The 12,275-nt window shown below is 36.6% G+C and overlaps 1 long non-coding RNA gene across 1 annotated transcript; it reads left to right on the top strand.

The window, feature by feature from the left end:
- The first annotated feature begins 1,464 nt into the window (after positions 1 to 1,464).
- LOC147826615 (uncharacterized) lies at positions 1,465 to 11,881 on the top strand. Its single transcript, XR_015438974.1, has 2 exons — positions 1,465 to 6,087; positions 11,626 to 11,881. It is a non-coding gene; the product is annotated as an uncharacterized LOC147826615 (long non-coding RNA).
- The last annotated feature ends 394 nt before the right edge of the window (positions 11,882 to 12,275 follow it).

Below are 12,275 nucleotides of genomic sequence, written 5' to 3'. Positions count from 1 at the left end.
TTCTTCTCTGGCCCAGTTGACAAATCATATGTGAACCCTTAGCTTGGACTTTACTCCTCCTAGGCATCCATTCCTCCAGGACAGGTCTCCTGACATTTCTCGTGGGGTTTATCTTCTCTGTGTGTGAGATGTATAATGTTGAGTTGCAATTGCTCATTTACCCTCTGTCCTTACTAGGGTGTAAATTCCACCAGGCAAGGGTCTTGTCTATATTTTTCAAGGTTATATGCTTTCATTTTAGTAATTTAGGACATGTAGAATAAAAGCATGTGAGTGCCTGATGAGGCTATCAGACTTTTCAAGTAAGAATAACTGAAAAATGGGCAAAAGCTCATAATTTGCTTTTTAAAAAATGACAGTCGATATTTTAGTACAAATGAACCTGGAGTACACTACAAGGAGTAAAATTGTTAAGGCAAGAAATATGTTGTTGGGGTGATTCTCCACGGAGCGACATCCTGCTGTCATTCCCAGCCCAGATGTTCAGGCATTGCGAAGCAACTTCACTGGCCATGTTCATGCATGTTTTATTTTACTGAGCCAGTTTATTTCAGTAATCTTATATCTAAAAACTGCACTTCTTTATAGGTTGAAAGGGAAAATTTTTCTCAGTTCTTTGTGCCTTTTTTCTTGCTAAGTTTTTGCATTGTGTGGCCTATTTTTTTCAGCCTATATTTTAAAATAAATGTTCATTTTTTCCTACTACTCCACAAGGGGAAAATTCATTTATATCATAAACTCTCCAATTCCACAATAATTCATTTTCAATTAGAACAAAAATCCTCAAAATAATATAGCTTTAAATTAGTGGTGATTTTCTGTTCAGTTGGTTTTCCCTCTCAATTGGCCCTACTCTGAGTATCATCATTACTAACTGCTAAGATCGAGCAGGGTCCCAAGTTCAGCATTTTAAAAGAAATTTAATTTAGACACCCTGCCAAACTCTTACTTGTTTAATCTCTCCTTTCTATCTGATAGTAACCAAGTTACTATCAGAGGCAGACTTTAAACATTTTGAAGAGAATTACTTCAAAACAGGTACAAGGTAAATCTTCATTTCTAAATTTGATAAACAGTCTCACTCTCAAAGCCTGTTTACTCTCAAAAGTTGTGTGTGTGTGTGTGTGTGTGTGTGTGTGAATTTGTGGTTCAGTAATTTTACTGGGAAGTATTTTGGGATTTGGTCACAATGTATGATTTAGGAAGAAAAGTTAGAATTGTGGACATGATTGCTTGATATACGTGGGTATGTGTGTGGTCTAAATAAACCTACACAAGAGTACAATCTGTATTTACTATATTTTCATGTACTATATTTATAGTCTGCATTCTACATATTCTATAGTGAATGTATGTACCATATGTATCACATATAGTGATTATATATTTATATATATGAGGTATAATATTACCTACAATAATTTATAAATGCTTGTTAATGAATCTATATTCCAGATTATGAAGTGTAGTTAGTTCCCTTGGGAAAACTGGCAATAAAAAATGAAGCCTGAAAAAGAACAATAATTATAATTTATATTATCTTTTAAGAAAACTGAGCTGCTATTAACAATACACTACACAAGCAGGATTTCCAGTATAATATTTGAAGATTTTCTTCAGAGAAGGGAAAATGCCTACAGTGGGAAGACAGTGAATTCTAAGTCTCTACCTCCATCATCTATTATGCTGTCCAAATATGCTTCTTAACTTTCACAGAATTATTTGACATTTCTTGGACGTAGCACATGCTTTTATAGCTCAACAACTTTGTAAATCAGGGTTTAGTAATCTAGAGAGCTTCTATGTTTATTCCAAGATGTTCTTTTAAATTTCCTTTGCACTGTGAAGGAATACCCTTCGGTGCCCATAGCACTTTCTACATACTGCTATTATTTACTCTCCATATTGTGTGACTTTCTCACTTTACTCTTTTAACTTTCTCATTAGAGTTAATGTACTATTAAGTGGCCTTGGGTAAAGATGTTTGAGATACCAGAAAATACATGTATTGGTCATAAATCATGAAAAAAGGATATCGACATTAACATTAAAATTCATGTAAAATAATCTCAAGCCAATGTAGCTATGTGAATTATATTTGGTTTGTGAATGTGAGTTGATGTTTCTGTGAGGCCAGACAAAGCTGCAAAATTCTAAGACCCAGGAAAACCTTCAGTTGTCTTGATGGTCCCTTAACAGGTGAGAAGTACCAAGGGTATTTTATTGATTTTTATAATCCCAAAAGTTAGTGGCAAGCACTGGAACATGGTATGTGTGTCAATATCGGTAATTAAAGGTCAAGAAATTATAAACAATCTGTAAGCATTGTGAGCCTGAGTAAATGTTTATATAAAATACATGCAGCCTAGGAGGCAATGTGTTTAGTTGTTAAGAACATGGCATTGAAGGCCAAAAAAATCTGTGTTTGAGCTGTGTTTTCCCCTTCATTAGAGGTGATTCAGGGTGAGTTATGGGTGTGTCTAAGTACAGATTCTCTCTTCCGGCAGAGGGGGTGGTAGTGCTCATTACCTCTTAGGACCATCAGGAGGATTAAACGAGGTAACACACATTGAACACTTCGAAGCTTGCACGACATCCCCTAGCATCCTTATAAATATTGGCTGTTGTTTTTATTATTAGTTCAAAGGAGACAAAATATATCTGAACAAATTGACTACATCTAGTGTCTGTAAATAGCTCTCAGTCTTGTTAACTGAATTTGAGAAGCATAGAGATAAGAGGTCATAATGGACAACTTTCTCTAGATTCTCAATTCTTACCAGCAACAGATTGTAAAAAAAAAATGCTGGAATAAGTCAGATTTTGAGACTCTGTGTAAATTTAAAAAAAGCGATGGTGATAAAAGCTTTCTTATCCTCAAGATAACATGCATGAAAACAATTTGTGATTCAGGATAGCAATACGGCATGTCTTCAAGCCAAGTAACTCTTTGTGACACATTGTCCTTGCTTTCTGAAGTAGGCCTCGTCTTACTTTTAATGTGTGAAAGGAGAGATTATTCAACACAGTGGTAGACACATTTTTGTTCTCAAGAATACTGCGATATCATTAATCTTCTGGCAAGCCAGCGAAGGCGGGTTATGTGAATGCTAGTCTTTTGCAAGGCTATAAATAAAGTTTAAAGAGAAAAGAGACAGAAAGAAAAGATGTTTTCCTGAGGCTTCCATTGCCACAGTACGGACTACATTAAGAGTGCAATAACTTACCAGTAATAACACTTTTAAAATCCTCTTTATGTGTTTTCAACATCTGTCTAGAAAACCCTAAATATAGCATCTGAGTTTGTAACACAGCTTTCTCTACTTGGGCCATCCGAAACACTCCCTTCACTGAGTGGTCACATATGACTCTCAGTGCCCATTTCTGGTATACAGTACTTTATCACATATATCACACACTTGCATCCTGTAAGATATTGTACTAAAGTGAGTGTGTGTGTGTACGCGGGGAAGGAGTTCCTTGTAGATGGAAAAGCTTCGGGGAAAATAAGTTTTGCTTCTTTGTCATCTGCAATATAAAGCACATTTTTTCCTCATTTTTTTATGTTAGGAATTTCACGGCATTTGATAGTCTACTAGATCTAAGTTTCGTAATTATCTGTGATTGGGGGTATGGTGGCACATGCTTGCAGGTCCAGCTCCTCTTAAGACTGAGGCTAGAGGATCACTTGATCCTTTGAGCTAGAGATGAGCTCGGGCAACATAATGAGACACCAGCTCAGCCAATCAATCAATCAATCAATCAATCACATACTTATCTATGTTCAAAAATACTCTAAAGAATAATACTTGTATGCTAAATGCTGTTAGAGCTTGGTTACAAATGATGATTACATATAACGTGGATTTAACTTTCTCATCAAATTGCTATAGCTGGTAGCATTATTTATTTATTTACTTGGTTCTAGCAAAGGTGTCTCTCTGTTACTTCTTCAGTGGGCAAAACGAAACTCCAGCTGACCTCATGAAAAGATCAAGTACAAAGCAACTCATATAAGTGTTGTTTAGAGTTGTTTTATTCAAACCTCGAGAGGTAAAAATAAACAAAATTTTTGAAAACCCAATTTACTTGTTCTCTAATTATATTTTGCTGTACACCCTTGATATTTTTTTCATAATGTTTTGGAATTTGGAAATTCCAAACAGTTTGCATGTGTCAAGCAAAAGACACTGCAATTAGAAGCTCTTTGCTATTCAGTTGTTAAAGAGTGTGCATTGCTAATTAAGAGCAGACGTTTCTGGCAGTTTTTTTAGTTTTAGCAAACCTTCAAATCTGGGGCAGCTTGCTGACACAGCACTCCACATCCAGTCACCAACCTTGTACCTGGACTTCCAGTGAGCTCTGGCCCCATGATTCTGCCCATGAATTTTGCCCATGAATTTCGAGGCCTCATCTGGGGCTTGTGATGAGAGAGCCTTTCTTTACTGGTCTTTGCATGTGGCTGCGCTCCCCCACGGCCCACATCTGGGGAGCTCATTACATTCTGTGACAGATTAGGATGAAACAGGCAGTTTGGATTCCTCTTTCGAGAAGCATATAAGTGGAGTTTTCATGCTATTTGCTCAGAAAGCTGAAAAACAGACCTGTTTCTTCTCTGCAAGATAGAAGCCAGCATGGAATTTGGAGACTGAATCCTAACCACTGTGAGGTATCTTCCTGGCTAATGGATATGTTTTTTAGCAAGAGTTCGAAGCTTACTGCAAAAAGTTACTGCACAATGAACACTTACAAAGTTCTTATTATACACAGAAAAATACGATTATCTCATTTAGCACTTAAAATATTTTTCATGTAGTATTACTCTGCCCATTGAACAGTGAAGGAAATACACTATAGGGTCAGATTAGATAACTTGTTTCTGACCTCACAACTGTACCTCTACCTCTTCAAGTGGTAGAGAATTTGAATCCAAGGTGGTCTGATTCTAAAGTTCATACCCTTTACTAAGTCAGGATCAACAGGACCAACTCATGATCCCGTGGCCTTTGAAGCAGAATTTCACTTGCTGGGTTCACATTCCTCTCAGCAAACTTCTGCTCCCTTTTGGGGACTCCAGTTCCAACAATCGTGCCATTTTCTAGAGGCCTTATTGTGCTGCATCCTAGTCCAATCCCAATGTAAATGCCAAGTGAAACTGATACAAGCTAATCATACTTCTCTGATAGGTTTTTGTATTCTGGTAAAAATCAATACACTAAAATGCGTTTAAGAAGAAAACAATCTTCAAATAACATGACAGTTGGAGGGTGCTGGTGGATGTATGTGAGGCAGTGGGCTGTGTCTTCTCAGAAAAAGACTCGAGGCCTAGGGAAACCCAGTGCTTCCCCTTAAATATTTTCAAATCAGTAAAATAAATAAAATAAGTCATGAATTAAATAGCTTATGTGGAGAAATCTGGTCAGGCCAGAATAAATCTTTTGCTTGGTAACATGGTTCTGAACTGATTATATAAAATCTTAGATTTTCTCGCTTTATTCCCCCTTTACTCCAGTAGAAGACAACACCTTAGAACACTTGCTTAGGAATTCATTTCTTCTCACTACCATTAAACAGAACTGCTTGCTTCTCAAATGCTGGAATCGGCTGCCCTGTAATAGGATAGTTATTGTCCTGCTTGAGATGATTTCTGTGCTGGTTATGACAGAGTCCTTTGTTTTAAAGCTAAAATTTACCGACACACAGAAAGTTTGAGAATCTTAATGTAATCTTGCTATGTGCTCATCTATGTCGAGAAAAAATATATATGGAGAGAGAAGCTATAAAATCATTTGTGAAAAAGTTCCTAAGACATCCATAATCTTACTACTTTGACATACCAGTCGATACACTTTGTAAATTTCCAACATTTTCTGTGAATATTTTAAAATGTAGTTTTAGTTAAAATGCATATCCTAAGGCTTTCCTTTCTTTTTTGTAATATGGCATAATCATTTTCTAGGCTACTAAACGTTCTTCATTAGGTAGACTGAGCTGTTTTTTTTTGCAGGGCGGATGGGGCAGCTCTTCACCCTGGAATGGCATTGATGTTCTATCATACATCAAATTGCATGAATTATCTCCTTGCAGGTACTGCATATTATGATGTAGACCAGCCACAGATTTAAAATATCACTTAGATTATATAGATGCAACATTATAGTTCCCAGGGAATTGTTATCATCCTCCAGACTATAAATGTATCTCAATCTTGTCATTTAATTATAATTAAACATTGGATTCATCAAAATTAATGTTCAGAAAGAAAAAAAAAACACAATCAGTAAGAGACATCCAAGCAAATAATCACTGCATTTATATATTTTTGATAGTTGCTTAGATCTCTGTTAGACATATTTACTGAGAATTTTTTACCCTGAAGAATGTCTTTGGCCTAATTGCAGCTGTCGAGGCCCTGGTCTTACCCCATTAGAGGCAGGCAGTCTGTGGGAAGGGAAGGGACAAATTGTGACACTGTCCCTTATCAAAGGACCACACAGTTGTTCGCCACTTTGACTCCCTGATGGATAGTTATCTTGAAGTTTGACGGATGTGAGGCTAAAAGTTTACAGGAAAACAGTTCAGGAGCCCAGTAGCTTCTTTCTATTGACACTCACTTGATAACGTAGGGATAATCAATCCTCTCTATTGTCTTTAGCTTCAGTTTTGTTTTTTGTTCAAGCGTCATTTTTCCCACCTCATCAGATTGACGGGCCAGAAAAAATTCTAGAGGGAGAAAAGACCAAAACAAAACAACTCTGCATTATTGATCTCACCATACTTCTGTCATTATGTCAATTAATATACTAAAGAGACAACAGACAGACATGGAGATACTCATTCTCTGTACATAACATGTGAACATACAAGTCCATGTTCAGTTTTCAGCCAATGAATGGCTGGAAAAGGGAAAATGCAATTTTATGATCAAAGTTGATTACATTTATCTTGAAGAAAGATATGATTCTCAAGGGCTTGTTCTTTGAGAAGCAGTGGGTTATTGATTATTGGTCACTTTATACATTTCCTTGACATTTGCTTTAGTGTCTAGTCTATTAGATTTTATGCTGGGATAATTATTTTGGTATCTAAATTTGGTGAATTTTTTACCTGGTTGCTGGAGATTGATGAGTTAACACAGAGCCTGCAGCTTCTGCCTCATCTGGAACCTTCCATTAGGAGGAGACAGACAGTTTTGCTTTTCAGGAGCTTGTACCATCCCAATTAGTGTGCAGCTAGGAGAATTAGAATTATTACACAGTCTTTCTTAGTATTTGAAAACATATTTGTTAGCTTTGTTTTGAGATGTAACTTACACAAATTCACCAGTTTTAAGCAATGTGTTTGCTGAATTTTGGCAAATATCTACAGTTGTGTTAACACTGCAACAATCAGGACATAGATAATTTCCATTACTACCCCAAAATTTCACGTGGCCCATGTAATCTTTATTTGCCACTAGCATCCACTAAAAGTACAGACAACTTCAAAAACTTACATGTGCAGTGGTTACACTAATCTGCATATTTTTCCCATTGTGGTATTAAGTGTGATGCCCAAGTGATCACTTTATTTATAAAAGACATGACTGTGTATTAGTTTGTAAAGGTTTTAAAGCTTTCATTCATCAAATCTTAAAGATATTATTTTTTTGAGATAGAGTCTTGCTATTTGCCCAACTATTCTTAAGCTCCTGGGCTTAAGCAGTCCTCCCAGTGCAGCCTTTTGTGAGCTATGACTACCAGCATGCCCCATCGTGCCTGGATACAAAGATATTGTTTCTAATAGTAGACACTAAACTAATATGCTGTTAGCTCACCTGGAAAAGAAAATTGAACAAATTACATAAAATCAGCATAATGCTTGAGACGCATCCATAGTCTCCTGTCCAACACATTCCACTTCTTGAAGCACTAAAGTCCTAATTAATAATTAGCTTTCAATAGTCAGTTAATATTTTATTACCTCAAAAATTTGGGGGGGCTAAGCTTTTGAAGCAAAAGGCTGCTTGAGTCTATGCTTTAGTTAACCACTCTGCTAGGTTTAAAAAATGCTAAGCCTTGAGGAATTGATGCAATACAACTTCTCAGTGTGGAAGAGAAAGACAAGGTGATTTAATTTACTCTTCTGCTTTGGTAAATGACTAAAAGGGAGGAAATGATAAGTGTATGAAAATTGCTGTCTATACCTTTGGTTGATAATTTTTCCCCATTAGACACAAAGAGATTTTAAGTATAAGGACATTGTTCATTGTGTACAAATACAAAGCATCCTTACTGTTGCACATTATCAGTACACATACATAGTGTAGATAATTTTAGTCATAATTGGTATACCTTTTCAGTTATTAAATTGAGGTTTATCATTGTCTTTTTAAGCTAAAAATAAGTGACCATAAATGGAACTAGAATACATGAGAATGTCTAGGAAGTTGCACATGAGTAAGGAGCTATTAATAAATATATTATACTCATATGTGGCCTAATTATACTATTTGATTATTTATAGTCATTTGTGTTTTGTACAAAATATTAATACAGAATATTAAAATATCAATAAAGAATATAAATTTTGTATATGTGTTAAGGCTTATAATATTGCAGTAGAGAGGCAATTATTATAGTGCATATTTCATAAAATACCTGAAATGTGTCACCTTCCGGATGCATTATTTAGTGAAAGACAGGGAGCAGCTATAGATGAAAAACATTGATTCTTGGAAAAGATGATTTTTAAAAACTAGTTTGCCTTTTGATTTTACCACTACTTATTTATGTCTCTTTATTTGTAACCCACATCTTCCATAGTATCCCTGAAAGTCTACAGTTTTCTCTTTGGCAAGAACAAAAAGAAAATGTCAGTTAAACGTGAATGAGCACCTATGTTACCTTGCCTGGAGTCATTTAGAACAGGGGTGAAATTTAGTTTGCATTACCTTTGTTTACATATGCTAAGAAAGCCCACTTCCTAAACCTCCAATATCTGAACTCAGGGTTTCTTAGTGAGTGGATATTAATAGGAATAGCACTGAGAATGCTATAGGAATGGAATCCTTTTGGAGAACTCCAAAGGAAGCCTACTCCTATTATTTTCCCATTAAAATGCAACAGCCCCAAGGGATACAGTTTTACGCAGATAAATGGTGGCTATATGTCGGAACTTCTGATCGTATTTAAACCCACACTATAAATCCTGTGCACGATTCCTGTGTTGAATCTAAAGTATTCAACTTTTCTTCAGCAGACTTTCTTCTTAGAGTCACTTTGTCTGTGCTTTAAGCACCTCTGAGCTCAGTGGGACTCATTGTAATCAAGCTGAGTGTTGTAAAGAATGACAGATACTGAAAGGTGAGGGTAACTGCTATTATTTCATGGGACACTTGCCCTTTGTACCTGCACTGGGCCACCCAGATTATCAGCGTGGGTGTGGGTTGCATCTGCTGTGCTGTCTCAATGTGTCCTAAACGCATGGGCTTGCCTGAGGTTTATTGCTGCCACATGGCTGCCATTGTTATTTCATAATCTAAAGCTCTTTCTTGTTTCCCTCTTTGCCCCTGAAACCTTCACTCCTGCATGTTTCCTTTCTTCCTACCCTGACTCTCTAACAGCTGAACTACATAAATGCCAAACAGCGACATGAATTCCTAAACAGAAGCTGCCATAAAACAACGCTGCTCCAACCAAGAAACACACATGTAGAGGCACATGACTGACAGGGCTCAAAAGGCAGGTTTTAGTAAATGACAAGTGTGAAGTTCTTATTGTTGCTCTGGTTGATGGTAGCTCATATTTACAGAAAAAAATCATTCACATTTCAGAACAATTCAGCATAACTGGCAGCTTGGGAAAGAAAAGACTTAAAATCCCTTAAAGACAAGAGAGACAGGAGGAGCTCAGACTCCAAAGTATTCTCTCACTTTGGAATATGTTGGCATCTTTTGATTGGCTTAAAACTAGGATTTTGGAGAAGTAGCAGAAAAGTTGAAATTATAAATTATTTTTTAGGAACAAGAGAATGAAAAGAAAGAGCTGTTCGTCTTTTATTTGTTCTTAGCATAATTCCATTCAGTATTAATTAAACTCTGAAAAATCACATTACCCTTTTCTACATACTCAGCACCATTATTATAGAATATCTTGGTGTATAGAAATGCAGAAAGGAGATATTGTATGATGTCAATTCATTGTATGTGATCAGTGTTATGATAATTGCTAATAAAATAAGTTGTTTGAACATTGCCTTTTCTCAGTTAAACATGTATAAGGTATTATTTTAAAAAAGGAAAAATATTTCATATATTTCCTCTAATAAACCACGGGCAGAAATTAAAAAAAATCTCTTCTCAAAGTAGAGTCGGTGGTTTATTGGGCAGTAGTAGAAGAAAAAGATAATAGTAGCTAGAATACATTTTTCCTAAGTAAAGACATAATTATCATTAGGGCAAAAAATGATCTGTAGCCAGAGTAAGTAGAGTGACTGGAGAAACTTGGAAAATGTCGTCCTAGAGCTGGTGGCATCACTTGTTTTACAACAGCAACACATCTTGTCAGCAGCTCGGGGAGAATAAAGAAAGGACAGGAACCTGAGGCAATGTTCACTCTGGTCAAGAATCTGAAGGAGCCCATTATGATTTGCTTGATCAGTACCACCGAGCAGAGTGTTTACAAGGCAACCAGGGAAAGCTTTTCCCCCTGTAGTACCAGGGATCAATCTAGGGACCTTGCACTTTTGAGGCAGGTGTGGCACCACTGAGCTCAGTCCCCAGCCTTGAAACTAGGGAAATTTTTATGACTTGTTACCCAGCTGTAAATCCTCATCTAAAGGATCTTTGTTTTAATACAATTCCCTAAAAGATACCAGCTTTGTCATGTAGGGGATACTATGCTTTTAATATAGCAGCTGAATTTGAATTTTTTTTATAAAATAAAAGATTCTAATATTTTATTAAGACTACTTGTTGCTTTTATGGCAATAGAGTATGATTTGTCAAAGGCTAAAGTGAGTTTAGCTATGATTGGGAGACTATCTCATATGCTTAAAATAACCTAAGTATTATGATAATGTGAAATAATCACGGGAAAATTTCCATATGTAAAGAAGATCTTAGAAATAAAAACCTATGCACAATAATAATGAAACAACTGTAGTGAGAAGAGCAAAACAACAAATTGAGAAGAGATAGATCCAGTAGCCAATAGAAGGAAAAAATTGTGGCAATTACACAGATATTTCCAAACTTCCTCTTTGCAAATTCTAAAAAAATAAATTATGCCAAATGTTTTCCCATTTATCTCAATATGGAGAGTCAGTTTGAACATAAAGTATTTATCTACAGCTTTACTGTGGAAGAAAGAAAATGTGCCTTTTTTGGCCTTAGAATGCTTCTACTCAATTAATACAAAACTTAATATAGTGGAAGCCGTCTCCTAAAGTACCAAATCCACGTCTTTCATTCTGCAGTTGAGAAAATAGGCTCAAAGAGAATGAGAACTTCTACCTATAGTGTGGCAGAGTGGTGAGGTGTTTATCATGGCTCTTTCTTTGTCCTTTGTAGTTTGGTGTGGATTGGTGACTGAGTTGTACTCCGTAAATTATGGGCAGATAACATGTCATCTGCTTCTACACTAGGCCCGAGAAGACCTCCTGGTTGATTCTGAAGATTCTTTACCTGTCCACTGACAGAGTGAAGGCCCAGAGAGATGCTCTAGGATGTGGCAGACCTTCCAGAGAAGAAAGTCTAGATCTCTGGACCCTCGGGGCCAAATGCTGCCTACCCTGCAGCCAGAGAAGACTCTTACCTGAATCTGTGATAAGCTTACTTCTCAGGCTGTTGAGGCCTTGAAATATACCTGCTCTATTCATCAGTACTACTTGAATAAGGACATGTATTTCACAAAACAAGATTTCTGTTTGCTTGTTTGTCTGTCAAGGCGATGAAATCAGATACCAGTTGGTCTCCCAGCAGCTGGAGAAGTACGCCACACTTCTGCCAGCAGCCTGCCCACTAACCCTACCATGTAGTGGTCAGTCTCATTCCTCATCCTCCTATTACCACATTTCTCAAGTGCTCCAGGCTTTGTAGTCTCAGTTATGACTGCTATCGTTTCTGTTTCCATCATTGCACAAATTTTATAACTGGTCTGGGAGCCCTTAGCATGCCCCCTTTTAATTCTTGTGCTTATGCTGAAATGATCTTGCTCAAAAAACTTCTAATGACTCCTAACTATCTAGATAAAAAATTGGAGGTCTTAGGGTGCCTGCGACCTCTTGACATACTT

Source organism: Heterocephalus glaber, unplaced genomic scaffold (genome assembly GCF_053883595.1).
Source record: "Heterocephalus glaber isolate CG9 unplaced genomic scaffold, H.glaber_assembly_v1.0 deba00001465, whole genome shotgun sequence".
In the NCBI taxonomy this organism is placed as follows: domain Eukaryota; kingdom Metazoa; phylum Chordata; class Mammalia; order Rodentia; family Bathyergidae; genus Heterocephalus; species Heterocephalus glaber.
The sequence above is the reverse complement of the archived record's forward strand: the minus strand, read 5'-3'. Positions and strand labels throughout refer to the sequence as shown.